We start from the raw sequence: 8,403 nt of genomic DNA, 5'->3' as shown, positions 1-8,403 counted from the left end.
ATCTAGGGATCTCTACTGTGTGGGGGTGGGATTTAGCTGCCTGTCAGGTTTGTCGAGGGTGTCTACGTCGTGGGGGCACAAGTGTCTGCAGTTCTTCAGAGCCACCATTAAAATACTTGTAAAACAGGCAGAGGGATGCAACATTACGTCGATGGGACAGAGGCTGAAGCTTAGATGCCAGTTCAGGGCCTATCAGATTGGCGACTCTTTTTTGAACCTTGTCTAGGAGCGAGAGACTAGTAGCAGATGCACCGGCCCAAATGTGACAACAATACTCCATACATGGGCGAATGGTGGCCTTATACAGGTACAGGATACTTTCAGGTGTCAGCAGTTTTCTAGCACGGTAGAGAGAGCCTACCTTTTTCGCAGCGGCCCTGATAATGTTTTCAATATAATTGTTCCAACTCATGTTTCCTGTGAACGTTAGGCCAAGCAGTTTGAAAGATGTACTCTCAGACAGGGAGTCACTGGCCATTGCTATTGGTGGCAGAGAAGGTTTCATGTAATTCTTGAATGAAACCAGTTTAGTCTTGGCAGCATTGAATGTGATCATCCATTTATGTCCCCATTCCACTACAGATTGGAGGTCATCCTCTAGTGTTTTTGCCATTTCTTTAGATATGTGTTCGTTTGTTTTCCTGTCATGCCTGTTATAGAGTGTAGTGTCATCAGCATATATATCCATCTCAGAGGCAGTTTTGTCGGGGAGGTCATTAATAAATATTAGGAACAATAGAGGTCCAAGGATAGACCCCTGAGGCAATCCCGCATTTATATCACACTGTTTAGACGTACGACCGTCGAGGACAACCTGGATTTTTCTCTTATCTAAGAAGGATTTAATTATGTTAAGTATTCTACCAGTGATACTGTATGATTTAATTTTCCTGAGGAGACCTTTGTGCCATACCCTGTCAAAAGCCTTAGATATATCTAGAGCTACCACTCTGCCCTCCCCCACTTTGTCCAGTGAATAGTATATACGTTCAGAGATTACAGTGAGGATGTCAGCTGTGGAACGGGCATGTCTAAATCCATATTGTTTGTCAGTCAGAAGTTTAGCATCTGTAAGGTGCCGGACTAGAACGTGGTTAATTATGGTCTCAAATATTTTGGCGAAAAGTGGGAGGAGGCTAATGGGGCAATAATTTGATGGGTCAGTTCTTTTGACAACTTTTTCGAATCTATGTGTATAGCAATACAAACACCTGCATAAATACCTGGTATTTTTACAGGATTACTGAAAATTATCAAATCGAAATTTAAAAAAAATTGATTTTTTATTTTAATTATTTTTACTATGCAATCACTTATATTGGTTTGAAACTGTCGAAATTAAACTTAAAACATTGTTTGCAGTTGTTTGGTAGAAAGTGAAACAGTTGATTCCATAGATGGTGGCCCAGGCCCACTGACCCATGCTCACGGCCACGAATTAAAAATAGGAATGTGTGAGCAAGTAAATTCAATATTGCCAACATATATTTGTTAAATATGAGGTCAGTCAAAAGAAGTGGGAGTGGGGAGTCCTAGATAATTATCTCTTTTTAAATTCCATTTTTTTTTTTCGCTTCTACAGGACGAGATTTTGTAGTCGATAAATGGAGTTTTCAGATTTAAAAAAAAAACAACAAAAAAACAACAAAAAAAACAATGGTTTCAACTGATTTTTTGTCAATTCTAATAAGTTACAATGGTAGCTTCCAAATTATGCAGGAATACGTAGATACCATTGTTTTCATGTGAAATTCAGTATTACGATTTCCGAAATTTTGTCCCAATAGTGTAGAAGCGCCTCCTCACTCCTCATTGTGCTCCCTTCCGCCCCACTCCGCAAAAACCTGAAAGTAAAAGAATGCCAATTATTTCTTCTTGTCAAGCTGCACTGTTTTTTGTTTTGTTTTGTTTTTTTCGTGTGCACATGCAATTTTGCACGTATCTAAATTCACATTGAACAGTCGAATCGCACACAATTCACGAAAGCTCAATTCACTCACAAACAATACCTCCGCTTTGTTTGTGAATGAACACGGAAGCGCATTCGATCGGTTATCAAAGGTCGCTCGGTTTCTTTTTAAACGATATCAAGCCTGACCGTTATGGCCGTTTAATTCATTGATGATTATCTGAGTAGCGGAAGCCGAGAGATTTACTTTAGAACCCAAACATTTTTTTAATCAATCCAGCTTGTTAATTAATTTAGGGGAATTATGTTTTTAAACCAGACCACATCGGGGGCCCATTCATTTATTCTATTTCATTCTTCCCGTTACTACTCATTCAAGATGAATGTAACTTTTCCATTTGCTCTCCAGTCGCCACCCCGTCAAGCACCTTCCATATACCCGAAAAAGGAGAAAAAAAGGAATTCCATTGAACCTTATTTATTTACAAGAGAGACAGCTACCTACGCGCTCTGTTCTACACGCCCACTCACGCATTTTCTTTTCTTTCTTTTCGCTATTTTCTTTTTCTTCTTTTCGGTATTGATTCCTTTATTATTTAAATTCTTTATTATTATTATAATTTTATTTTCATGGTAACGGTTCTTTAACTTTTGAAAAATGTTTTGTAGCTAAATTGCCTCTAGCTTACACAGAGAGAGAGAGAGAGAGAGAGAGAGAGAGAGAGAGAGAGAGAGAGAGAGAGAGAGACACACACACACACAGATAGATAGACAGACAGATTTTACTATTTTAGGCGATTACTTTCTTTCTTCTTCTTTCTCACGAAGTTTTTAGGGTGTTTAGGCGATTATGTCTAAACACCCAAAAAACTTTGTCAGAAAGAAGAGGAAAGAAAGTAATTTTAGACTTTAGTGCGTTGATTAATTTCATATATACATTTCAGGTAAAATTATCTCCATTTCCGTGCCATTCTAACTTTTGAGGGCACTTAACTATTTTTTTTTACCACAAACCCTAAGTCTGAGTCACAAGGTAGTAAAACCATGTAATTGTTTTTTAAAAGTGCATAGCATAGCAAAAAATAAAAAAATAAAAAATAAAATCAGTTAACTTCTTTAAAACACTGAAATAGTGTAGAAATAGGGGGTCATCTTACGTTCAATTTATATGTGAAACTGATCCCCATTTTAAATTCTAAAATGATTTCTTTTCGCCAAGTTATCCAGGGTGTTCACATGTAATCCCCATAAAAAGTAGAATCTCATTTTTTTTTTTTATGGGAGGCGGTAACTGAGGGTGTTAATCTACAAAGATGCCAAATGTTTTGTTTCCTCGTTTTTTGCTAGAAATATGCTGCTTCTTTTGTTAGTCCCTATTTACTTACCCCCCCCCTTTCCTCTCCTCCCTCATGATGGTAGACTTAGACACCAAGTCGTTTTTAATGTGAGGAAAATCCAACACCCCAAAAGGTTCACTCAATATAGGAATAAAAAAATGAAATTATCTCGGCCCAGAAGCATTTCTCCTTCACCGACCGAGGACTTAGAAAAGATGAAATGTAGCATCAGAACAAATACTAACCACACTTTGCTCCTAACCAAAAGGCTAATAAATCGAGTCCCATTTATTTGCTCCCTTCCCCACGAGGGCAGAGTTAGACACAAGGTTGACTTTCTGTCCCAAAAGGGGGCACTATGTATTGGGGGGGGGGGACTAAGTCTAGAAGTAATTCTTCTCTACTGACTGAGATTTGGTTGCTTTGTATTACGGCATATCAACCCTTTTCGGGTTATTTAATGCCGAATCCAGTGATTTTAGAAAAACTTTTTATATTTCAAATTCTTTATATCTTTAAATATTTATTCCTAGTGTTTGGTTAAGTTGTTTTATAGATGAAATTTTGTTGTTTTTGTTTTTGACTTTGCAGAACATGATTGAGTTTTGCACAGAGAAAGGGGGAAAAACAAGAACATCAATGTTTGCTATATTTTAGACTAGGAAGCCAGTATTTTCAGAAAGCCTGATCTGGTAGCGCCAGGCATTGGCTAAGGATAAAAAATATGAAATATAGTATCATAATAGTATCAGAACAGATACTACACTTTATTCCTAGCCACAAAGATTCAGGAATCTTTCATGAAAACAGAAAAAATGCGATTTTTGTATATATTTTTTTCTAGAATTTCTTAAAAAAAAAAATTTAATAGATGAAAGTTGGGAGAGGTTGAGGACGACAATATTTGAAATGGCGGGAGGATGGAGATGAACTCTTGAGTTATGAGACGTGATGGATGTGGCCAACAAAGGAATGTGTGAATGGGTAAAGAGTGGTCGTATTGTTGCCCTCCTCCGTCACGGGAAGAGACAAATGGGGTTAGGGTTGCTCAGTTGGTTAGATTTTAGGTTATTCTGATGAAATGAATGGGAAAGGGCGAGCAAGGGTTTTTGCGTGGGCGGGAATGGAATGGAGTTAAGACGTGGAATTCCAGATCAGGTTGGGGTTGGAAGAAAAAGGAATTCCAGGATTCCTTGTTGTCTGCTGCACTTTGTTGCAGGAAAGTTGTTGGTCTGTGACGAATCCACGTCCCGCATTGGATGAATTGTGTGTCAGCAGCAGATGCGCGTGCGTGCGTCTGCATGCATGCGCGCGTGCGTGTGTATGCGCGTGCGCGCGCACGAGTGTGTATCGTTTCTTTTCTTTATTTTTTTTGTCAATCTATCAAGGTGTGTGCGTGTATATCTTTTTGCGTATATATCATTTTTTCTTTGCATATATATCGTTTTTGCGTGTGTATATATCGTGTGTGTGTGTGTGCGTGCGTGTGTGTGTGTGTGTGTGTGTGTAGATCGTTTTTTTTTTGTATATGGGTTTTGTCAATATGTCAGTGTGTGCGTGCGTGCGTGCGTGCGTGCGCGCACACGCGTATGTGTGTGAGTGTGTAACCTTCTTTCCTCACCTGCTTCATAAGGAAAGAGACAGAGAGGGAGCGGGAGAGAGAGGGAGCGGGAGGGAGAGAGAGAGAGAGAGAGAGAGAGAGAGAGAGAGAGAGAGAGAGAGAGAGACGTCCACCCTACCAAAACAATGTCTGGATAGTAAGTTCGTGTGCCTACAAAACACCCACACACACCTAAGAAATAGAAGATCACCGACAACCGCGAAAGCAAAAGCGGGGGAGGAAGAAAGAAATGGCGAACAATGCACGCACACGCGCATGCGCGCAAGCAAAGCCCAAGCCCACCTCCATCATCAGCTTACTTTTAACGCTTAACCCACAATTCATTCTTTTAATAAAAAAAAATTTTTGAAAACACTTTACCTAATTCTCTTTTCATTCATTGTTTCTTTTAAGGTCTTTTCTTTGTTAGTTTACCTACTGAAACTGCCTTAAAAAATCAAAAGTTATCCATTTAACGCATCTTTGATAACACAGAAACGCGTGCGAAAATTAACCTTCTTTTTTTTCTTTTTTCTTTGATTTACGCCCAAAACAGGTTTATGAGAACAAATAAATCGTAATACTTGACTTTTGCTAATAAACTTTGATTCGAGACAAAAATGAATTCTTTATCAATAGTTTAAAAATTTAAAGGTTGATTTTTACATTTTGCACATTGTGCCAAACATTTTTTTACGGGCGATCGTGCAGTAGAGTTAACAAGAAAAAAAAAAGGATAAAAAAACAAACAAACAAACAAAAAATAAAAATCAAATAAACAACAAATAACTGTTACCAAACGCAGCAAAATTTACTTTTCTTCTTGTCTATTCAATTTTCATGTAAGATTAATGATCTATACGTTTGCTCTGATTACTCTTACTTAGCCAAGCCAGCGTGCTTTTCAAGATGACCGACAATTGTAATGTTGTATGTAGGGTTTTGCAAAGAGACAAAGGAAGAAAAAATTGACTCAAGTTTTTTTTTTTTTTTCAGTTGAAACGAAAGGCATTTATTACCAGTCGTTTCATCACCAAACCACAGACACGAAATTTTCCAAGCCAGCGATAATATGGGTGCGCCCTGTGTTTCTCTTGGGTTAATTATCCGTTTCCCAGTTTGAAGCTCACTTTACGTAACACAGTTGTCCAACCATTTTTTGTTAAAAGTCCGGATTGCAGTTTGTAGCAACCAGCACTTGCTACTTCTCACAACTTTGAGATTTGAAATCCATTTCCTCCTGGCTTGTCCAATCCACATGCCAGCTCTTTATCACATGACAGAGTATATAAAAGGCAAAATCTGAAACTCTCAACTCTCTTTGATCCTGATCCTGCCTGGGAGCAGAGTTCGCCTGGAGCTGAAGCCTCAAGCAGAACGTGAGTACTACAAGCTAGCTATGGCTCTCTTCAAACTCACATTTATTTCCACGTGCTGTACCCAAACGAACATTCTTTATCATGCTAAAGAACATACAACTTATACTCACCCACGACAACACATTAATACACTAACGACTTTGCCATTTCTTTCTTTTTTAATTGGCTTTCTTCATCCTGGCAACTACTAGTTATAAACATTTGTGGACTGAGCTGTTCTCTCCTCAACAAGCCGGAAATATATTAATTCTATCTCTACACAAGAACACTTCAACCTACTAACCCGTTTCTCTCTTGTATGCATCTACTAAAGCTACTAACGAAGATAACAAATAAAGTTGTTTATTAATTGTTAAAATGAGACTTCCCTTCGTTGTCTTCATTATAAACTAAAAGTTTGTTTTAAAAGTTCCTCTCACACTAACATGTGTTTCCTGCTACATGGTTTCAAAATTTCTCTGTCCTTTTCTTGTCCTTCTTTTGCTTCACTGTGACATCAACTCGCACCACAGCCTGGTCATTTGCACACGTCAAGATGCCGATGTTGCTATATACACATCAATGGCTTTGTTACACAATTACTTTGTTTAAATTCATTCACTTTTATGAATCAGACGATTCTGTTGTTGGAATTGATTTTCCTAATAATCTTTGAGACAAAATTCGTTCTAAAAAGACATTTTATGAGAGGAACCTGTAGCAGCCAACACTCACTACAAACAGGTAGAAGCTAATTCTCTCGACTCGAGATTTGAAATCCATTTTCTCCCTGGCTTGTCCAATTATAAGCCAGCTCTCTATCACGTGACAGAGTAAATAAAAGGCGAAATCTGAAACTCTCAACCCTCTTTCTTGCTGCTCTGCCCAAAGCACACATCGCCAGGGAATGTGAGTACTACAAGCTAACAATGTCTCTTTTCAAATTCCCATTTGTTTCCATGTGCAGTACCCAAACAAACAGTCTTAATCATGCTAAAGAACACACACACACACACACACACACACACACACACACACACACACACACACACACACACACTTACTCTTTTTACCACGAGACACTAACCTTTTGTCCTCTCTCTACTATTGGATGCATGCTCCTACATACATAAACACACTGAAGTCATAGCCCTTTCTTTCTCCTGTAACCGGTTTCCTTTGTACCGACGGCTACTAGCTATAAACATGTGTAAACAGAATTGAACTATTCTCTCCTTCAACCAGCCGGCAATATATTAATTCTATCTTTACACAAGAACACTTCAACTACCCTGTTTCTCTCTTGTACACTCTACTAACGAAGATAACAAATAAAGTTGTTTATTAATATAGAATGAGACTCCATTTCATTGTCTCATTTCTATAAATCACGTAAATGTTGTCAATATCCTAAGTGAAAGTGTTTCTGTGGAACGAACTGGATGCGAACTTGGTACACCCAGATTGTGAGTCTGTTTTGTTAAACACTATTTCTCCCTTTTAGTTAAATGAATGATCAATTAATTAGTTAAATTTATTTGAATTGTTATTAATTATTAATTTTCTGAAATTATGATAAAACATTCAATAGAAATTAGCTAATGTTTGAAAAAATGATAATAGAATTTTTTGTGCTTGCTAAGATACAGTCGACAGATCGATTGTTTTTTGTAGGTGATTTTAAGCAAAAACAACACTACTTACTTAATTGTCATGTCGAAAATAGTAATAGATCAAAAAATTACGAAAATTCAGAGTAGAAAATTATTTATAATTAAAAGTCATTTTTACAGAAAATTGAGAGAAACTGAATTTTCCACCTTGAAAATTGCAAATGCAGAGTACATACTTATTTCCCTTTTCGCCACTTTAATAGCAACCAACATTTTAGCCTCATAGCGATAGACTTTTTTTCTTTTTTTTTTTTTTACTAAAAACATAATAACAATTATTCTGCTCAAAGAATTTTTGTAATTTTTGGATATATATTAATATTTTCGACATGACAAGTAAGTACTGTCGTTTTTGCTTTAAAGCACATATTTAAAAATCTTCTTCAGGTGTATCTTATCAAACCCGGGAATGTTTCTGTCAAACTCGGGAATCTCAACTGCATTTCGAACGGAACCTTTCATTTACTTCATGGAGTTAACATGCTCCCATTCCGTCAGCTATGACTAAATAGAGGTCCTAAGTAAT

The 8,403-nt window shown here is 37.4% G+C and overlaps 1 long non-coding RNA gene across 1 annotated transcript in view; it reads right to left on the bottom strand.

Moving 5' to 3' along the window:
• Positions 1-1,661: 1,661 nt before the first annotated feature.
• LOC145284783 (uncharacterized) overlaps positions 1,662-8,403 on the bottom strand; it is a 103,382-nt gene continuing 96,640 nt past the window's right edge. Inside the window, exon 3 of the long non-coding RNA XR_013868880.1 lies at positions 1,662-1,844. This is a non-coding gene — a long non-coding RNA (uncharacterized LOC145284783). The remainder of the gene's footprint in view (positions 1,845-8,403) is intronic.

The sequence above is a fragment of the Euprymna scolopes genome, chromosome 9 (genome assembly GCF_053919585.1).
Source record: "Euprymna scolopes isolate OS-2025 chromosome 9, ASM5391958v1, whole genome shotgun sequence".
Lineage (NCBI taxonomy): Eukaryota > Metazoa > Mollusca > Cephalopoda > Sepiida > Sepiolidae > Euprymna > Euprymna scolopes.
Note: the sequence above shows the minus strand (reverse complement) of the source record. Positions and strands in the feature narration are given on the sequence as shown.